This window comes from Dasypus novemcinctus, chromosome 19 (assembly GCF_030445035.2).
Source record: "Dasypus novemcinctus isolate mDasNov1 chromosome 19, mDasNov1.1.hap2, whole genome shotgun sequence".
Taxonomy (NCBI): Eukaryota; Metazoa; Chordata; class Mammalia; order Cingulata; family Dasypodidae; genus Dasypus; species Dasypus novemcinctus.
The window spans coordinates 72,507,380-72,529,262 of record NC_080691.1 but is presented as its reverse complement, the minus strand read 5'-3'; the positions used below and the strand labels follow the sequence as shown (position 1 = coordinate 72,529,262).

The window sequence follows — 21,883 nt, the reverse complement described above, 5'->3', positions numbered from 1 at the left end:
TGCCCCTTGCATAGGGGTGCCCCACATGCAAGGAATATGCCCTGCAAGGAGAGTCACCCCTTGCAAAAAAAGCACTACCCACCCAGGAACAGCACCACACACACTGAGTGCTGAAGCAGCAAGATGACACAACAAAAAAAGAGACACAGATTCCTGATGCCACTGAGAATGCAAGCAGACACAGAAGAACACACAGCAAATGGACACAGAGGGCAGACAATGGGTGGTGGGGAGAGGCAGAAGAGAGAAATAAATTTTTAAATCTTTGAAAAAAAAACTACAATGGTGGGAATATTCTTCTGGCAAATATGGTAGGGGAGGGTGACTGGTGCAGGGTGTGGATATGCAGGATAGAGTTCACCTGGAGCATGCCTCTATGGAATATGAAAGTGTTCATCTTGTCAAAGTATGTTATCTCAACAAATGGAGACCCACAAAATAAGAGAAAAAATATTAAACTCCCATCCTGGGGAGTCCTGATACGTTCTCAATTAGAGGGACAAGAATCTCTTGTGAGCATAGGCAGTGCCTAATAAAAGAAAACAGACCAATATGTCAATGCCTGGATATTATTGCATGTAACTATGAACCTTATTCTTCAAAAATTGAAACTTAGTTGGAGTTGCAGTTAGTGTTGGGGTTTAAGATATATTTAGGGGATTTGAATCTCTGGACTGACAATGTGATAGCCAGGTCCTAAGCCTCAACAGACTCCAGCACCTACAATCTGATTTATTGGACTCACCACACTCAGCTAAGATGGAGTTGAAGAAGGACAACCACCACACCATGCAGCCTAGAGTGATTACATCTGAAAGTGGGAGGATTGCATCCAGCATCCATGTGGAATCTGAGCCTCCTCTCGACATAGAGGTGCAATGGACACAACCAATCCAATGTCCACATAGAAAAGGTGGCATTGGATTGGGAAAAGTGGACATGGTGGCTGATGGGTATGGGGAAAGGCAGGAAGAGATGAGAGGTGGAGGCGTCTTTGGGACATGGAGCTGCCCTGGATGGTGCTCCAGGGGCAATCACCGGACATTGTAAATCCTCACAGGGCCCACTGGATGGAATGGAGGAGAGTATGGGCCATGATCTGGACCATTGACCATGAGGTGCAGAGGTGCCCAAAGATGTACTTACCAAATGCAATGGATGTGTCATGATGATGGGAATGAGTGTTGCTGGCGGGGGGGGGGGGGAGAGATGGGGTGGGGGTGGTGGGGTTGAATGGGACCTCATATATATATATTTTTAATGCAATATTATTACAAAGTCAAAAAAAATAAACAAAGAATGAAATTGAAAACACACACACACATACAAAAATTGAAACTTAGTGGTTGCAATAAGTTCCAAGGGGAAGGGGAGGAAAGAAAAGAACAGATGGAACATAGAACATTGGAATTGTCCTGCATGATCTTGCAATGACAGATATAGGCCATTTTAAATTTTGTGAAAACCTATAAAAATGTACAGTGTAAAATATAAACCATAATGTAAACCATTGGCTGCTGCTGTCAGCTCAGTGATGCGTTGGCTCAAAGGGAAGGTGATGCGAGCTTTATGAAATAAAGGGACGGAGAGAGACATGAGAGAGGAAATAAAGATGGGACCAGAGGACTCACACCTTCGGGATCTGATAGAGCCTCAACCCTAGTTTCCACCTCATATTTATTGGAAACTACAGAACAGCTGTTTGCTATCTGAACTGCAACTTCATCTACAATAATAAGGAACAACTGCAACATCTACAATAGAACAGGTGTCAAATTTACAATAAGGAACTGGTGAGCCAGTTTCCCATAACAGTTGACCATGTTATGAGCAATGCCTCAATATTTGTACATCAATATAACAAATGTACCATACACATGTAAAATATTACTAATCAGGAGATGGGGAGAGGGGGAGACAGTAGGATATATGGGAATCCCTTTTTCTATGTGACTTTTCTGTAACCTAAAGTTTTTTTGAAGATAAAGTGAAAAAAAGTAAGGCACAAGGGGAACATGTGGAAGAAATTGTCACTGCACATAAAATATCTTATGGTGATGAAAGAAACACTGAAAATTTTTTATGGTACTTTATTATTATATCTTTACTTTTCATTTTTTATTCTTTTTATTGCCTATTTTTGTATTTTATTTGTTATTATTTTATTTTCTTATTTTTATTTGTTTAATTTTTTAGCTTTGTTTTGGGGGAGGTTTTGGATCACAGAAGGGTCACAACTGTGGCAGGGGAGAATCACTGGTGTAGGGTGACAATGATGGGGGGGATGTGTAGGGAGGGGTGAGCCTGGAGCATGCTACTAGGGAGTTTGAATATGTTCAAGTGGTCATGGGCATTGTCTCAGTGGGTGGAGACCCATACAATGACCAAAGAATATCGAATTCCCATCCTGGGAAGTCCTGCTACATTCTCTAATAGAGCAACAAGAATCTCCCAAGTACTGGGCAGTGCCTAACAATGGACCATTATGCTAGACCCTTGATATTGATGGTTGTACTTATGAACCTTTTCTCAAGAAATTGAATCATAGACTAACATTATATATTACCTAAGAGTTACCTCCTGAAAGTCACCTTGTTGCTCAAATGTAGCCTCTCTCTAAGCCAAACTCAGCATGTAACTACACTACCTCCACCCACCCCATGTGGAACATGACTCCCAGGATTGAGACTCCCAGGCACCGAGGGATTATTACCAAGTGACACCTAGCAATGCATTTGGAAACAGACCTAGACCAAAAGGGGAAATATTAAATACAAGTGAGTTCTTATGGCTAAGATATTTCAAAGTGAGTTGGGAGTTCATTCTAGAGGTTACATTTATGCATGTCTCAGCAGGATCTCATTGACTGCCACAGTAAACAGTGCCCCAAACATCAGGGATCCTGAGGCCTCTAGAGACATCTGGACGCTATAGGCAGAGCTGACAATCTTAGGATTTTGGCACTATGTCAGCAGGCCTTACTTTGGAGTATATTCTCCCCAATGCAACAGAGTAAGACACATTGGCAATTTCCTTACACATAACTCTTCTGCCCCTTTATTTGAACCTAAAATTAGCAATATATTCCTAAACATATGTCCCAGAGACTTAAATCTTCAGTCTGTTCATATGCCAGTTGAGTCCTGAAGCTGAGCAAGAGTTGCAGCACCACCCATTCATTGGACTCACCCAGGAAAAATAATAAAAGGATGATGGACAATGCCCATCCCCAAAAACAGAGAGTATACCTGCAAGTAAGATATTTCCATTCACCTGCCCCATGGGATCTAAGACCCTTCTTCTCAGTCAGAGCAGAGTGAGCACCACTATCCCCAAATCCTCAAGATAGAGAACTGAACAAACTTAAGTATGTAATGCAAGTATGTACTTAAGTAAACTTATGATTATTCATTCTAGAAATCAAAGAACTTGTATCCTTGATATAAAGGCAGCAGCCACCAGAGGTCCTGAGGGGAGGAAGAGGGAAGAAGAGGTGTAACATGGGGTACTTGGGGAGATTGGAATTGTCCTGCATGATATTGTGATGATGGATACAGGCCATTATACATTCTGTCAAAACCTATAAAATTGTGTTGTGCAAAGTGTAAACTATAATGTAAACTATAGTCCATGTTTAGTAGCAATGCTTCAATTGGGTTCATCAATTGTAATAAACGTACCACACTAGTGAAAGATGTTGTTAATGGGGGAAAGTATGGGAAGGGTAGGGAGTGGACTATGGGAATTCCTTATATTTTTATGTAACATTTATTTAATCTAAAGTATTTTTTTAAATAAAAAAGTATAGGGGCTTTCCATATAACCACGCATTTCCCCTGTTATTCACATCTGACATTAGTGAGGTACATTGGTTACAGTTGATAAACCAAATTGAAGCACTGCTACTAATCAAGGTCTATAGTTTATGGTTTACACTTTTCACTTACAGTTTTATAAGCTTTGACAAACATAATATCGTGTATTTGTCATTGTAGTTTCATACAGAATAATTGCAATGCTCTAAAACTGTCCTGTATTCCACCTCTTCATACCTCCCCCTCCCCTCATAACCTGGGTAACAACTATCATTATATCAATGTTACAAAGTCTTCCATTACCACATGATAATACCTATAATAATTATAAATCCACTTTGGTTTGTGGTTTTACTCCCCCTTTGTAATTGTTCATTACTCAGTCTTGAGGAATTTGGGATAAGGTCTACTCTGACAGCTTGGGATTGAGAGGGGGCCTAGATATTATGGGACAAATGGAAGGAACTGTTTTGACTGCAATTGTATATTCTCCCTGTTTTGGGGGATCATTATCATTCCGTTAGTTGTCCTGGGCAGATTTGAACACCAAGAGAGAAAGTTATGGCCACAACTGTGTCATTCAGGACTCAACTGGCATATGAATAGCCTAAAGATTGAAGTCTCTGAGAAATACATTTAATGGGTATAGTGATAATTATAGGTTCAAATAAAAGGGGTACATGTATCATTAGTAGAGAATTTATAAATGAATCTCTCTCTGTTATATTGGGGAAATAGATAATCACATATTTCCAAATAGGGTCTGTTGAAGGGAAGTTGTTTCTTGTGGTTCTGAGCCTTGACTAGTGTCCAGATATCCCCAGAGCTCTTGGAAGCATGTTGGTTTGAGGTTTTCTTTACTGTGGCAATTAGTGAAATCTGCCTGAGACCTGTATTAATGTAACCTTCTGAATGAGCTCCTGACTCATGTTGAAATCTCTTAGCCATAAAAACTCTTTTCATTCAATGCTTTCACCTTTTGGTCAAGGTCTATTTCCACATGAATCATCACTTGTTGGTACTTTGTTATTCCAGTGCCAGGGAAGATCATCCCTGGGACTCCTGTCCCACATCAGGGAGAAGGTAGTGAGTTTATTTGCTGAGTTTGGCTTAGAGAGAGGCCACATTAAGTAACAAGGATGTTTTCAGGAGAAACTTTTAGGCATTCATTTAATTAGCATAAGTTTTACTTTTACAGGAATAAAGTTTCTAAGTATATGTATTAAGATTTTGGCCTTGGCATATTTGCCTGTTTTCTTTTATTGCACTGCCTGTGTGATCCAGAGATTTTTGCCATTTTATTTCAGAATACATTAATAGCAGGAGTCCCCAGGATGGGAATTTAATATTTTGTTATCTATTTTGTGGGCCTGTGGCTATTCAGAAAACATATCTATGACAATACAAATATATTCATTTCTCATAAAGTGTGCCTTAGATTCATTTCCCCATATAACACCCCACTATTAACACTTAGTACTCCTGCAAGAACATTCTTATAATTGTATTCTTGATCATAATCTTCAGCTACCCCAGAGTTCACTGATTACTTGTCATCTATTTTATCCTCTAGCTTTCCTTCTAGCATCACATACAGCCCAAATCTTTCCCTTTCAAATCCATTCACCCTTACACTTCAGCACCATTAATTATATACATATCACTGAGCCACCATCATCTCCATTCACTGCCAAACCATTACCATCAATCTTATTATAAAATCTGCCTAGACCAAGATTTAGCTCAGCAATATCCACTCCCCTTCTATCTCCTAATAACCTATTTTCCTTACTCTACCTACTTGAGTCTGCTCAGTATCCACAGTTCATATCAGTAAGATCATACAATATTTGTACTTTAGTGGTTGCCTTACTTCACTTAACATAAGGTCCTCAAAGTTCATCCATGTTATCACATGTGTCAATCCTTTCTTCCTTCTTATAGCCAAATAATATTCCATCATATACATACACCACATTTTGTTCATCTGTTCATCTATTGATGGACAGTTGAGTTTATTACATTTCTTGACAACTGTAAATAATGCTGCTATAAACAGTGTTGTACATATATCTGTTTGTGCCTCTGCTTTCCATTCTTCTGAGAATATACCTAGTAGTGGATTACCTGGTAATATGGCAAATTGATAATTGGCTTTTCCACTTTTGTAAAAAATGCTACTGGGAAGTATATTGGGATTGCATGGAATCTGTAAATAAATTTAGGTAGAACTGACATTTAATGATATTAAGTGTCCCAATCCATGAACATGGAATGTTCTTCCATTTATTTAAGTCTTCTTTGATTTCTTGTAACAATGCTACATATTAACAGTTCCCTTTGTACAAGTCCTTTAATCTTTTTTCAAAAATATTTATTTATTTATTTATTTATTTCTCTCCTCTCCCCCCACCCCAGTTGTTTGTTCTTTGTGTCTATTTGCTGCATGTTCTTTGTCCGCTTCTGTTGTTGTCAGCAGCCTGGGAATCTGTGTTTCTTTTTGTTGTGTCATCTTGTTTTGTCAGCTCTCCATGTGTGCGGCGCCATTCCTAGGCAGGTTGCACTTTCTTTTGCACTGGGCAGCTCTCCTTACGGGGCGCACTCCTTGTGCATGGGGCTCCCCTATGCGGGGACACCCCTGCATGGCCGGCACTCTTTGCGTCCATCAGCACCGTGCATGGGCCAGCTCCACACGGGTCAAGGAGGCCCAGGGTTTGAACCATGGATCTCCCATGTGGTAGACAGATGCCCTAACCACTGGGCCAAGTTTATTCCTAGATAGTTGATTCTTTTAGTTACTATTGTAAATGGAATTTTTTCTTGATTTCCTCCTCAGATTGCTCCTTGGTACAGTACAGAAAGGTGATGGACTTTTGTGTCTTGATCTTAAATCCTGCCACTTTACTGAATTCACTTATCAACTCTAGTCATTTTTTTGCAGATTTTTCAGGATTTCTACATATAGGATCATGTTATCTGCAAATAGTAAAAGTTTTACTACTTCCTTTCCAATTTGGATGTCTTTTATTTCTTTTATCCCTAAGTGCTCTACCAAGAACTTCTAACAGAATGCTGAATAAGAGTGGTGACAGTAGGCATCCTTGTATTGTTCCAGATCTTAGAAGGAAAGCCTTTAGCCTTTCATCATTGGTTAATAAGTTAGCTGTGGGTTTTTCATATAGGCACTTTATCCTGTTGATGAAGTTTCCTTCTATTCTTATCTTTGAAAGTTTTTCTCAAGAAAGAATGTGTATTTTGTCAAATGCCTTTTTCTGCATCAATAGACATGAACATGTAATTTTTTCCTTCCATCTGTTAATGTGGTGTATTATTTTGATTGATTTTCTTATGTTGAGCCATCCTTGCATACCTGGGATAAAACCCACTTGATCATGGTTTATATAATTCCTTTGATGTGTTGTTGGATTTGATCTGCAAATATTTTGTTGAGGATTTCAGCATCTAATTTCATCAGAGAGATTGATGTGTAATTTTCTTTTCTTATAGCATCTTTATGTGGCTTTGGTATTAGGACGATGTCAGATAGAATGAGTTAGCTAATGAATCTTCTTCTTCAATTTTTGGAAGCATTTGAGCAGAGTTAGTGTTAGTCATTTTTGGAATGGTTGGTAGAATTCACCTGTGAGGCCATCTGGTCCCAGACTTTTCTTGTTTGAGAGGTTTTTGTTGAAAAATTCAACCTGATTACTTGTGAGTGGTCTTTTGAGTTACTCAGTTTCTTCTTGTGTTAATGTAGGTTGCTTCTGTGTTTCTAGAAATTTGTTCATCTAATCTAAGTTATCCCACTTTTTGGTGTACAATTTTTCATAGTATCCTCTTAAGATATTCTTCATTTCTGTGCGGTTGGTGGTGATGTCCCCTCACTCATTTCTGACTTTATTTGCACCTTCTCTCTTTTTTCTTTGTTATTACAGCTAAGTATTTGTCAATTTTATTAATCTTCTCAAAAAACCAGCATTTGGCTTTGTTAATTCTCCCCATTTTTAATTTTCAATTTCATATAATGCTGGCCTAATATTTTTTATTACTTTCCTTTTGTTTGCCTTGGGATTAGTTTGCTATGTTTTTATCTAGTTTCTCCAAGTGTGCAGTTAAGTCTTTTATTTTAGCTCCTTCTTTTTAATGTGTGTATTTATGGTTATAAATTTCTATCTCAGTACTGCTTTCATTGCCTCCCATAGGTTTTATTTTTTTAAAGATTTATTTTATTTATTTCTCCCCACCCCTTAATTGTTTGCACTTATTGTGTCTGTTCATCTTCCTTGTTTCTTTAAGAGGCACTGAGAACCAAACCCAGGACCTCCAATGTGGGAGGGAGGCACCTAACCACTTGAGCCACCTCCATTCCCTGCTTTGTTTTATCTCTCATTATGCTTTTCTTCTTGTGTCTCTTGTTGCATCATTTTGTTGTGTCAGTTTGCCATGCCTGCCCATCTCATCAACCCCCAGTCTTTCTTGTCTTCTTTAGGAGGCATCTCTGCATGCTGCTTTGTTGTGTCTCTCATTATGTTTTTCTTCTTGTGTCTCTTGTTGCATCATCTTGCTGTGTCAGCTTGCTGCACCTGCCCATCACACTAGCTTGCTCTCTTCTTTAAAAGGCACTGGGAATGGAACAAGGGACCTCCTATTTGGTAGGTGGGAGCTCAATCACTTGAGTCATATCTGCTTTCCTTTCCCATAGGTTTTAATATGTTTTGTTCTTGTTTACATTTGCTTTGAGATATTTACTGATTTCTCTTTAATATTCCTACTTAACCTACTGATTGTTTAAGAGTGTGTGGTTTAAATTCCGTATATTTGCATCTATTTCGATTCTTCATCCTCTGTTGAATTCCAGCTTCATTCCCTTGTGGTCAGAGAGAATGCTTTGTATAATTTCAATCATACTAAATTCATCAAGACTTGTTCTATGACCTAGTATATGTCTATATCCTGAAGAATGATCACAGAGCACTTGAGAAGAATGGATATCCTGCTGTTTTTGTGTGCAATGTCCTGTATAGGTCCATTAGCTCTTATTCCTCTAACATATTATTCAAGATCATTAGTTAGTTGTCTTAAATCCTGTTTCTCAGCAGGATTTTTATTTAGTCCTTTGGCTAGGCCATATGTTCCTGTTTATTAGTATGGCTTGTAATTTGCATGCTGATTTCTAGGCATCTGATTATGTAGGTGAATTTATTCTGGTTGATATCTCTCTCTTGCTTAGTTGTTTTGTTTCACAGCTCTTGTTGGTTCAACTTATTGTAAATCTTTAAGACTGCTCAGGTTAAATGATCAAAACAGGGCCAGTAATCCATAATGGGGCACAGACCAAATCTGCTAGTGCCTGGATGTGAGAGACTCCAAAAAGCCTTTTTACTTCTTGTAGTTTCCTGGACTGCCAGCAGATGGCGACCTTCACCAAACCTTTCCATGGAGCTGTGTCTTTCAATCTTCCCTTGCTGGAGATTGTGGTCTGGCCAGAGCAGAGATTCTAAATAGGCTTCATTTGCCAATCTCATAGAAGAAAAACTACTCTGAGCCCTCTACTATACCCTTCCTCCCCACAGGGTTGAAGACATCACTTCCCTTCTCAGCCACAGTGAGCCACCAGTTTTACCAGGCTGTTCACCTTTAGGGTGGGGGGTGGGAGCTGTTCCTGGCCATGGGGGCTAGTAACTCATGGTTTTCACTTTGGCCTCATCATTTCTCTGTTCCTCTCACTCCTGTATGGTGCACATGCTCTCCTAGTCTGCTGATCCCCAAAGCAGCTCCCTCAGACAGATTTTGCCCTTCCTCCATGGTTTTCATGAGAGAGTTGAGCCCTGCCTACCTACTTCAATGTCACCTTCCAGGAAGGCCCTGCACAATTTCCTGTCCTTTGGATTTTATATGTCATTTTCTGTTTCTCTTTTCCTTTATTGAAACACCCTTTTGGTATAGTTATTTTTTATGTTAAAAATTTTCCTCAGGTCCCTGTACTCTTTATATATATAAACATTAAAGTCACTTTATGCACATACCATACAATCCATCCAGAGTGTATGATCAGTGCTCTCAGTATAGCCATATATGTATTCATCACCACATTCAATTTTAGAACAGTTAATTGCTCCAAACATTAAAATAAACAAAAACAAAAACAAATCAAAACAGAAAAGAATGAAACAAATTTTGGTAGGCATATGCCCCAGATTCAATCTTCTGACAATAGATTTACCAGCCAAAACAGGTCCCGGGATGCATGAAGAGGGTGTAGATTGATTCCAATGTGCCCTGGGTAGGAGACTTAAAAGACCACCAAAAAGTTAAACAGCACACTCTAAGAAAAACAGTGGGTCAAGGAGGAAATCTCAAAAGAAATTAATAACTACCTTGGAACTAATGAAAATAAAAACACAACATATCCAAACTTATGGGATGCAGCAAAAACAGTACTGAGAGGGAAATTTATAGCCATAAATTCATGCATTAAAAAAGAAGAAAAAGCTAAAATTGAAGAACTAACTACACACTTGGAGGAATTAGTAAAAACAACAACAAACTAAACTCAAAGGAAGAAGAAAGAAAGAAATAGCAAAGATCAGAGCAGAACTAAATGAAATAGAAAATAAAGCACTTGAAAACATAAACAAAACCAAGAGCTGTTTCTTTGAGAAGATCAATAAAATTGACAAACTGTTAGCTAGACTAACAAAGAAAAAAAGAGGGAAGAGGCAAATACACAAAATAAGAAATGAGAAAGGAAATATCACCACTGACCCCACAGAAATAAAGACTATCATAAGTGGATACTTTGAAAAACTATATTCCAACAAGAAGGACAAGTTAGAGGAAATGGACAAATACCTAGAAACACATAAACAGCCTACATTGACAAAAAAAGAAATCGATGATCTCAACAAACCAACCACAAGTGAAGAGATAGAATCAGTTATTCAAAATCTCCCAACTAAGAAGAGCCCTGGGCCAGAAGTCTTCACAGGTGAATTCTACAAAACATTCTGGAAAGAATTAACACCAATCTTGCTTAAACTCTTCCAAAAAATTGAAACAGAAGGAACATTGCCTAACTCATTCTATGATGCCAACATTACTCTAGTACCGAAGACAAAGACACCACAAGAAAAGAAAATTACAGAACAATCTCTCTAATGAAGCTAGACGCAAAAATCCTCAACAAAATACTTGCCAATCATATTCAGCAGCACATTAAACAAATTATACACCATGACCAAGTGGGATTCTTCCTGGTATGCAAGGATGGTTCAACATAAGAAAATCAACTGATGTAATACACCATATAAACAGATTGAAGGAAAAAAATCATGATTATATCTATAGATACAAGAAAAGCAAAATACAGCACCCTTTTTTGATAAAACACTGCAAAAGATCAAAATAGAAGTAAACTTTCTGAACATGATAAAGAGTATATATGAAAAACCCACAGCTAACATCATTTACAATGGTGAAATCCTAAAATCTTTCCCTCTTAGATCAGAAACAAGACAAGGATGCCCACTATCACCCCTTCTATTTAACATAGTCTCTGAAGTACATGCATGAGCACTGAGGCAAGAACCAGACATAAATGGCATCCAAATTCGAAAGGAAAAAGTCAGAACTTCACTATTTGCTGATGATATGCTCCTATACATAGAAAACCCTGAGACATCTACAACAAAGCTTGTAGAACTTATAAATGAGTTCAGTAAAGTTGCAGGTTACAACATCACTGCGCAAAAATCAGTAGCATTTCTGTACACCAATAATGAGCAATCTGAGGAAGAAATCAGGAATCAAATACCATTTACAATAGTAAATTTAAAAAATCAAATACATAGGAATAAATTGAACTGAGGATGTAAAAGACTTATACACAGAAAAACTACACTATACTGTTTAAGGAAATCAAAGGATACCTAAATAAATGGAAGAATATTTCCTGCTCATGGATAGGAAGACTAAATATTATTATGTCTATGATGTACCAAAGCTGATCTACAGATTCAATGCAATCCCATTAAAAACCAACACAGCATTCTTTAATGAACTAGAGAAACTAACTACAAAATTTATTTGGAAAGGAAAGAGACCCTGAATAGCCAAAGACATATTGAAAAAGAAAAATGAAACTGGAGGAATCACACTATCTGACTTCAAAACCTACTACAAAGCTACAGCAGTCAAAACATTTGGTATTGGCACAAGGATAGGCACACTGACCAATGGGACTGAAATGAGAGTTCTGATATATATCCTCATATATACAGCCATAAGGTATTTGACAAGGCCACCAAAACCTCTCAACTGGGAGAGAATGGCCTCTTCAACAAATGGTGCCTGGAGAACTGGATATCCACATGGAAAAGAATGAAAGAGGATTACCAACTCACACCTTATACAAAAATCAACTCAAGATGGATCAAAGACCTAAATATAAGAGCCAAGACCATAAAGACCTTGGAAAGCAATGTAGGGAAGCATCTACAGGACCTTGTAATAGGAAACAGCATCATGAATTTCACACCAAAAGCACAAGCAGCAAAAGAACAAATAGATAAATGGGACTTCCTAAAAATTAACGCCTTCTGAACCTCAAAGGAGTTTGTTAAAGTGAAAAGAGAGCCTACACAATAGCAGAAAATATTTGGTAACCATATCTCTGATAGGAGACTTATATCTTGCATATAAAAAGAACTCCTATATCTTGAAAATAAAAAGACAAACAGCCCATTTTAAAAATGGGAAAAAGATACGAACAGGGGTGTGGCAAGATGGTGGCTGAGTGAGCATACCTGATAATATCTCCTGCAAAGAAGTGGCTGGGCAGCGTTGGAGGTTCTTCGGGACCAGGCTGTTTCAGGATTTTTGCAGGGCGGCAGGTGTCTAGACATTGATTTGGTGGGAAGGTGCTGCAGGGAACACCTCACATTTGCTGGGTTTCCTCATCCTCCACTACCTCATTTCTGTGTGAATTGATTTTGGCTACCTACACTATCCCCTTTCACCTACATCTTGATATCCTCCATCATCTACTGTCTCTCCTATATTTCACCTCCCTTTCTTTGATCCACAAAGTGTCTAACTCTTAATTTCTAATACCTTTGTTTTGGTTTCTGTCTGTTAGCCACTCTTGAAACTATTGGCTTTCTTTTCTCTTTCCCTCTCTCAGGAGAACACTAGCTTTTTAATTCATACCATATTCCTCCCATATCCAGTCAACTACCTCATTATAGGTACTGTACCTACTGCTATAACTCTACACAACTTACATGAATCTAATATCCATTGTCCCAGATCTCATATTGTTGCTCTGTTAACATTTATCACCAATACTACTTTACACTTTTTCCTTGCTTACACAATTGCCTTTCCCTGGCCCTAATACTTTCCTTTAAAGTGAACTCAACCAGCAATAAGAAACTAGAATAAGAAGAACAAAGTGACAAAGAGAAGATATAACACTTATGCAAAAACAACAGCTAATTAATCCCCAAGACTAGACAAAGAAGCTAAGGAACTGATTAAACCCATCAAGATAAAATGATGACCAGACAGCAACAAAAATCTACAAACCAAAACAGTAATCAGGAAAACATGGCTGAATCCAATGAACAAACTAAAAATCAGGAAGGGGAGCAGAAATATCAGCAGACTAGAAGAGGCAGAGAAGAGAATTACTGATGTGGAAGACAGTACATTGGAAATCAAACAGATAGTAGAATTGGTCGATAAAAAGATAGAAAAAATCCAGCTAGGACTTAGGGACCTGAATAATAATGCAAAACGCTCAAACATACTTATTATAGGCATCCCAGAAGGAGAAGACAAGGGAAAGGGGTCAGAAGGAGTGTTGCAGGAAATAATGGCTGTAAACTTCCCAAGTCTACTGAAAGAGACAGATGTACATATCCAAGAAGCACAGCTCACCCCAATTGTCATAAACCCCAACAGGCCCACCCCAAGACATATACTTGTCAAATTATCCAACACTCAAGACAAAGAGAAAACTCTAAAAGCAGCAAGAGAAAAGAAAACCATCCCATACAAGGGAAACTCCATAAGATTAAGTGCTGATTTCTCATCTGAAACCATGGAGGCAAGAAGGCAGTGGTATGATATAGTCAAGGTACTAAAAGAAAAAAAATTCCAACCAAGAATACTCTATCCAGCTAAACTAGCATTCAAAAATGATGGAGAGTTCAAAATATTCAAAGATAAACAAAAACTGAAAGAGTATGCCAACAAGAAACCTCCCCTTCAAGAAATTCTAAAGGGAGTTCTGCAGGAAGAAAGGAAAAAACAGAACAGGCAGAGTTGTAGGAGAGTGTAAGAGCAACAAAAAAGACAAAAAGAGAAGGGGAAAAAAAAGCAAACAAAATATGACAAACACAAATCCAATCAAAATATGGCTAACACAAATAATTCCTTGAAAGTAATTTAACACTGAATGTCAAAGGGTTAAACTCACCTATCAAAAGATTCAGACTGGGACATTGGATAAGGAAATATGACCCATCTATATGCTGTCTACAAGAGACACATATTAGACCCAGAGACTCATGGAGGCTGAAAGTGAAATGGTTGGAAAACAATCATACAAGCAAACAATAACCAAAAAAAGGCAGGAGTAGCTATATTAATATCAGACAAAATAGACTTTAAATGTGAAACAACTGTGAGAGACAAAGAAGGATACTACATTTTAGTGAAAGGGACAATCTGTCAAGAAGATCAAACAATCATAAATATTTATGCTTCTAACAAGGGCGTGTCTAAATATGTGAGGCAAATGCTGGAAAAACTAAGTGAAAGAATAGATGCATCTACAATTATAGTGGGTGATTTTAATACACCACTATCAACTCTGGACAGAACATCTCAAAAGAGAATCACTAAAGAAACAAAATATTTGACAGTGTATTAGAGGAGCTGGATCTAATAGACATGTATAGATCATTACACCCAAACACAGCAGGATATACATTTTTCTCAAGCGCACATGGATCATTCTCCAAGATAGACCATATGCTAGGCCACAAAGAAAGGCTTAATGAATTCAGAAAGATCAAAATCATACAAAATAAAATCTCTAACCACATTGGAGTGAAGCTGGAAATTTGCAAGGGCTAGAGGCCCAGATTTCACACCATGATTTGGAAATTAAACAGCACACTCTTAGGAAAACAGTGGGTCAAAGAGGAAATCTCAAAAGAAATCAATGACTACCTTGAAACAAATGATAATGATAACACAACATACCAAAATTAATGGGATGCAGCAAAAGCAGTACTGAGAGGAAAATTTATAGCCATAAATTCATATATCAAAAAAGAAGAAAGAGCAAAAATTGAAGAACTAACTGCACATTTGGAGGAATTAGGAAAAAAACAACAAAGTAATCCCACAGGAAGAAGAAGGAAGGAAATAACAAAGATAAGAGCAGAATTAAATGAAATAGAAAATAAGAAAGTACTTGAAAAGATAAACAAGACCAAGAGCTGGTTTTTTTGAGAAGATCAACAAAATTAACAAACCTTTAGTGAGACTAACAAAGAAAAAAAGAGAGAAGATGCAAATACACAAAATAAGAAATGAGAAAGGAGATATCACCACTGACCCCACAGAAATAAAGACTATCAGAAGAGGATACTTTGAAAAACTATATTCCAACAAAAATGACAATTCAGAGGAAATGGACAAATTCCTAGAAACACATAAGCAGCCCATACTGATGAAAGAAGAAATTGATGATCTCAACAAACCAATCACAAGTAAAGTGATAGAATCAGTCATTAAAAACCTCCCAACTAAGAAGAGCCCAGGGCCAGACAGCTTCACAGATGAATTCTACAAAACATTCTGGAAAGAACTAACACCAATCCTGCTGAAACTCATCCAAAAAATCAAAACAGAAGGAACATTGCCTAACTCCTTCTATGATGCCAACATTACCCTAGTACCAAAGCCAAACAAAGACACCAGAAGAAAGGAAAATTACAGATCAATTTCTCTAATGAACCTAGATGCAAAAATACTTCACAAAATACTTGCTAATCGTATTCAACAACACATTTAACAAATTATACACCACGACCAAGTGGGATTCATTCCAGGCATGCAAGGATGGTTCAACATAAGAAAATCAATCAATGTAATACACATATAAAAAGATTGAAGGAAAAAAATCACATGATTATATCTATAGATGCAGAAAAAGCATTTGACAAAATACAGCACACTTTCTTGATAAAAACACTCCAAAAGATCAGAATACAAGGACATTTTTTGAACATGATCAAGAGTATATATGAAAAACCTACAGCCAACATCGTTTACAATGGAGAAATCCTAAAATCCTTCCCTCCAAAGTCAGGAACAAGACAAGGATGCCCACTGTCTCCCTATCTATTTAACATTGTCTTAGAAGTACTTGCTCAAACACTGAGGCAAGAACCAGATATAAAAGGCATTCAAATTGGAAAGGAAGAAGTCAAAATTTCATTATTTGCAGATGACATGATCCTATACATAGAAAACCCTGAGAGGTCTACAACAAAGCTTCTAGAACTCATAAATGAGTTTAGTAAAGTTGCAGGTTATAAGATCAATGTGCAAAAATCAGTAGCATTTCTGTACACCAATAACGAGCAAGATCAGGAGGAAATCAAGAAACTAATACCATTCACAATAGTAAATTAAAAAATCAAATATTTAGGAATAAATTTAACTAAAGATGTAAAAAACTTATACACTGAGAACTATACAAGACTGTTCAAGGAAATCAAAGAACACCTAAATAAATGGAAGAATATTCCCTGTTCATGGATAGGAAGACTAAATATTATTAAGATGTCTATCCTACCAAAAATGATCTACACATTCAATGCAATCCCAATAAAAATCAACACAGCCTTCTTTAAGGAACTAGAAAAACTAACTATGAAATTTATTTGGAAAGGAAAGAGGTCCCGAATAGCAAAAGACATATTGAAAAAGAAAAATGAAATTGGTGGAATCACCCTACCTGACTTCAAAACATACTACAAAGCTACAGTAGTGAAAACAGCATGGTATTGGCATAAAGAGAGACACACAGACCAATGGAACTGAATTGAAAGTTCTGATATAGAACCTCATATATATATAGCCATATAATATTCGATAAAGCCACCAAACCCTCTCAACTGGGTGAGAATGGCCTATTCAACAAATGGTGCCTGGAGAACTGGATATCCATATGTAGAAGAATGAAAGAGGATTACCATCTCAAACCTTATACAAAGATCAACTCAAGATGGATCAAAGACCTAAATATAAGAGCCGAGACCATAAAGACCTTGGAAAGCAGTGGAGGGAAACATGTACAGGACCTTGTAATAGGAAATGGCTTCATGAATATCACACCAAAAGCACGAGCAGCAAAAGAACAAAAAGATAAATGGTACTTCCTCAAAATTAAAGCCTTCTGCACCTCAAGGGAGTTTGTCAAGAAAGTCAGAATGGCACCTACACAATGGGAGAAATTATTTGGCAACCATATATCTAATAAGAGACTTATAACTTGCATATATAAAGAACTCCTGTATCTTGAAAATAAAAAGATAACCCATTTTAAAAATGGGAAAAAGATTTAAACAGACACTTCTCCAAAGAAGAAATACAAATGGCTAAAAAGCACATGAAAAAATGCTCCAAATCTCTAGCTATCAGGGAAATGCAAATCAAAACTACAATGAGATACCATCTTACTCCCATAAGATTGGCAGCTATGAAAAAAACAGAAGAATACAAATGCTGGAGAGGATGTGAAGAAATGGGAACACTCATCCACTGCTGGTGGGAATGCAGAAGGCTCCAACCATTCTGGAGGACAGTTTGGTGGTTTCTCAAAAAACTAACCATAGATTTGTCATATGACCCAACAATACCACTGCTGGGTATATACCCAGCAGAACTGAAAACAAGGACACAAACCGATATATGTACACCAATGTTCATAGCAGCACTGTTCACTATCGCTAAAAGTTGGAATCAACCCAAATGCCCATCAACAGATGAGTGGATCAATAAAATGTGGTATATACATACAATAGAATACTACTCGGCTTTAAGAACAAATACACTACAAACACCCGTGATAACATGAATGAATCTTGAGAACTTATGTTGAGTGAAGCAACCCAGGCATTGAAGGACAAATACTACATGACCTCAATGATATGAAATAAGCAAGCTGCCTCAGAGAGCTAGAGACTGGAAGATAGGCTTACAGGAAATCAGGGGGTGGAGGAAGGATGTGAGCTGACGTCTGCAGGGGTAGAATCTATGATGAGCTGGCGGTAAGTATGAGCACAAAGAAGAGATAAAATGGGGGCAAGGGGTTGCCTTTGGGTGGGGCTTTGTGGGTTTGAGGGGGGCTGGGGATGGGCGGAGGGGTAATATTGCCCAAAACATTGGGGGGAGGTAGGGGCAACATACCAACATAGGAGAGTGTCAGGTGTTCATTGAGAGTAAAATGCTGAGAAAACCATATCAAAATATAATTAGGAGGGTTACTTGTTTAGGATGCTCAGAGGGGATGATCTGACATGGGACGGACTCCTGGGGAATGTCTGAATGCTCATTTTGCCAGGGTGGGTTGTACCATTGGGTAGAGACCCAAGTAGTGAGAGTGGGGGTGGACCCACATCCTAGGGAGGACCAATGCCATCAAATAGAGGCAACTGTATCTCTCGAGAAAAAGGGGGGCTCCCAGGGCATTAGGGCAGTTGAGCAAGTCAGGCCCTGAACACTGTTGCAAGTATCTCTGGATGTGGCTCCTTGGGAAATGGAAATTGGCTGTCACTGTGGGCCCCAAGGGGAGGGGAAAATGGATGTGGAATGGATGGAACCAAGGTAAATGTGGGGGCAAGAGAGGAGTTTCGCGAGAGTACACAAGGATGAGTATAAAACATGTAATATTACACCAAAAACATATAGGGGATGACAGACTAATAATGTAAACCATAATGTAAAACATAGGATAACTAAAAAATTTAGAAAACTGTATATCCTAAAGTATGGACCACAATGTAAGCACAGTTGTCACCTTGTTTGAAAACTATTGTCTCAGAGTCTGTACATCAGTTTCAGTAAATATGATATGAATAAGTTAAAAGATTATCGCTATGGAAGGGAAAAGATTTTATGGTGGATGTGTGGGAGTACTGTATATTGTATATATGAATTACTGTGATCTAGGGCTCCTGTGAAGAGAAGCTCAATAATTAGGAAAAAAGAAAAGAAAAAGATAGGATTTAGAATTTTTCCGAATCAATATGTAGTCTATATCTAACCTTTAAACTCATCGCTATATTCCATTTTACTAGTAAGAGAACCTGACATAATATTGGGCTTTACTTTCCAGGAAGTTTTGGATCACAGAGTGGTTCAACAATGGCAGTGGAGGAATACTGGTATGGGATGTTATGGACAGGTGATATATGGTTGACAGGGAGTTATACAGGGCAAATGTTCAAGGTGCATGGAAATGTTTGGATATACTCATAGTGGAAAAAATTAAAAACAACAGCTGAGGGGGTACTGGGTTACTGGCTGGGAGGGGCTCTGTCATGGTCCCTAGGGGAGCAGCGGCAGTCCCCCAGGTGCAACGATAAGGATCAGGAAGGAATGAGGGTCCAACAGTGAGCCCCTGATACTAATGACTATGCTTGTGAGCCTATATGCCTGAAATAAGAACAAGGCCTAGAGCAGCACTGTGCCTAGGAGTTTCCTCCTGACAGCCTTCATGTTACTCAAATGTGGCCAGTCTTGAAGTCAAACTCAGCATGTAAATGCAATGCCTTCCCCACAGCATGGGACATGACACCTGGGGATGAGCCTCCCTGGCACCGAGGGATCACTACCAAGTACCAGCTGATGATGTAACTAGAAAATGACCTTGAATTAAACGTTCAACATGGACCAGCAGAATATCCCTGTCTACATATAATAACAGGAGTTAAAAATGCTGTTTGACCTAAAGTAATGGGGAAATGGAAAGGACAAATGAGTTTATATGGCTATGAGTCTCTAAAAAAGAGTCTGGAGGTTGTCAGAAGGATTGCCCTTATGCACACCTGAGCAGAGTCTCAGAGACAGATAAAGTAGATACAACCCCAGGTGTTGGTCCTTTTGAGGGCTAAAGAGACCCACAGGTTCTATGGTCATGGCAGATGGGGTTCACTGCCATGTCAGTTGGCCCTTTTTTGGAGCTGGTGTTTCTGCATGATGGAGCTGGACTCAGATGGGATCTCTTTTCACAAGCCTTTCATGCTACTTTACTGGAATAGTAGTTGGTGCTGGGGCTTAAGACATATCTAGGGGATCTGAATCTCTGGACTGACAATATGATAGCCAGGCCCTGACCTCAACAGACTTCAGCTCCTACACTCTGATTTATTGGACTTACTCCACTCAGCTAACATGGAGTTGACGAATGTCAACCACCACATCATGGAGCCTAGAGTGCCTACAACTGAAAGCAGGAGGATTGCATCCAATATCCATATGGAATCTAAACCCGCTTTGACATAGATGTGGAATGGACACAGCCAAGCCAAGGTCCACAGGAAGGAGGAATACAGTAAGGATCAGAGTGGACTTATTGATATTCTTTTCATGAACTACTGTGGTTAATAATCAAGAAAATGTGGCATTGACGTGCAAAAAGTGGCCATGGTGGCTGCTGGGTGTGGGGAAGGGGAGGAAGAGAAGAGATGTGGAGGCATACTCGGGACTTGGAGTTGTCATGAGTGGTGCCCCAGGGACAATTGCCGGATGTTGTATGTCCTCCCATGGCCCACTGGATAGAACGTGGGAAAGTGTGGGCTATGGTGTGGAACACGGGACATGGGGTGCAGCAATGCCCAGAGATGTACTCACCAGACACAATGGATGTGACATGATGATGCAGGAGAGTGTTATTGAGGGGGGAGTGGTGGGGTGGGGACGGTGGGGGCGAATGGGGACCTCATATTTTTTTAATATAATATCTTTTTAAAAAATGAATAAATTGAGTAGAATTTGGAAAAAAAAAAAGAAGAGGTCCAGTCTGAATCCTCTCCGGGGGGCATTTGTTCCACACAGGCCCACATGTGGGGCTCAAGGCAAGAGTACAAATTGAGGGCTCATACCATTTTAGAACCGTGTCTCCTTTTTTCCTTCCATTTTCTCCCTTTTGGAGTGAAAATGTCTATCCCACCTCTGTCCCATCATTGTATATTATTTTCTAAGCTTTACAGATCTGCAGACACAGAGGAATTTTACCCAAGGATGGACCATACTCAGAGTCTCACCCATGCCTGCTTCAGGCGATTTAGGTGATGAGGGTTTAGGACTTTTCTAGTTGATTTTTATTTATCTATTTGCTTACTTATTTTACTGCTGCAGATCTTCTGTATTTTCTATGTAGAAAATCCCGTCTCCACAGAGACCTTTAAAAATTGCCAACGCCTACTGTATTTCGGGTCGTCATGGTGGGGCGTTGGGAGGGGTTTTCAATTGGCAAGAACCGTGCCTCGGATGGATCCTCACTGGCTGCAGCACTGCCACTGTGCAAAGCTTAGTTGATATTTAGACGAGATTTGGGATTATGTTAGAGTGGATGCTGGGATGGGTTAAGACTGGAGAAACTGAGAAGGAGTGGATATATTTCACATGTGGGATGTACATGAATTTGAGGGCGATAAGAGAGTGGACAAGAGTGGATTGAATATCATTACCCCCAAATTCATGTCCACCTGGAACTTTAGAATGTGGCCGTACTTGAAAATAGGGTCTTTTCAGATGTACTTAGTTAAGATAAGGTCGTTCTGGATTAGGGTGGACCCTCAATCCAATATGACCTGTATCCCTTATAAGAGAGAAATTTGGACACAAAGAAACAGATGGGAAGATGGTCATGTGGAGATGGAGGCAGAAGCTGGAGCGATGCTGCCAGAAGCCAAGGAACGCTGGAACCACCAGGATCTGGAAGGGCCAAGGAAGGATCCTCCCCTGGAGGCTTTGGAAGGAGC

At 38.8% G+C, this 21,883-nt stretch overlaps 1 non-coding gene across 1 annotated transcript; it reads right to left on the bottom strand.

Moving 5' to 3' along the window:
* Nucleotides 1–21,288: 21,288 nt before the first annotated feature.
* LOC111760181 (U4 spliceosomal RNA) lies at nt 21,289–21,430 on the bottom strand. Its single transcript, XR_002793943.1, has one exon. It is a non-coding gene; the product is annotated as a U4 spliceosomal RNA (small nuclear RNA).
* Nucleotides 21,431–21,883: the final 453 nt, after the last annotated feature.